Genomic DNA, 565 nt, shown 5'->3' with positions numbered 1-565 from the left:
CTGTGCGAGGTCCTGGTGTGTGCGGGTGCCCATGGTTGTCCCGTGCACCCGAGGAGTCTTCCCGTATACCTGGGCGAACACTGGAAGGCAGTGGGCAGGTGCTGAGTCCGAGGGAGAGGCCGGCATTGGGAAAGGAGCAGAAGTGAAAGTGAAAACCCCGGGGCCTCTGGAGTTGCAGGGTCAGCCTCCCGGGCTCTGTCCTGAGGGCCCTGGCCCTCTGAGGAGGAGTCTAAGGTAGGAGACAGGAGAGGGATCCTCTCTTCCCTCGTTAACCCCTTGGTGCCTGAGCTGGGACCTGGGCAGCCAGGCCAGATGGGGAAGGTGCAGAAGGGAGTGGGCCAGATCTGGTTAAGAGTGCGATGGACGAGGTCAGGGCGCTCCTTCTGCAACTCACAACTCTGCTTCCCCCGCTGCCGCTGCCCACTCCCACCACCACAGGCCCCGAATGCAGCGGTAGTGCCAGGCCCAGCTGGAACCCAGCTGCAGGGGCCAGAGATGCTAAAGATCCTGCAACACTCTGGTCACCTGACGGGAAGGGCCGGCTCATCGGAAAAGACCCTGATGC

Source organism: Bison bison, unplaced genomic scaffold, assembly GCF_000754665.1.
Source record: "Bison bison bison isolate TAMUID 2011002044 unplaced genomic scaffold, Bison_UMD1.0 scf7180017845965, whole genome shotgun sequence".
Lineage (NCBI taxonomy): Eukaryota > Metazoa > Chordata > Mammalia > Artiodactyla > Bovidae > Bison > Bison bison.
The sequence above is the reverse complement of the archived record's forward strand: the minus strand, read 5'-3'. Positions refer to the sequence as shown.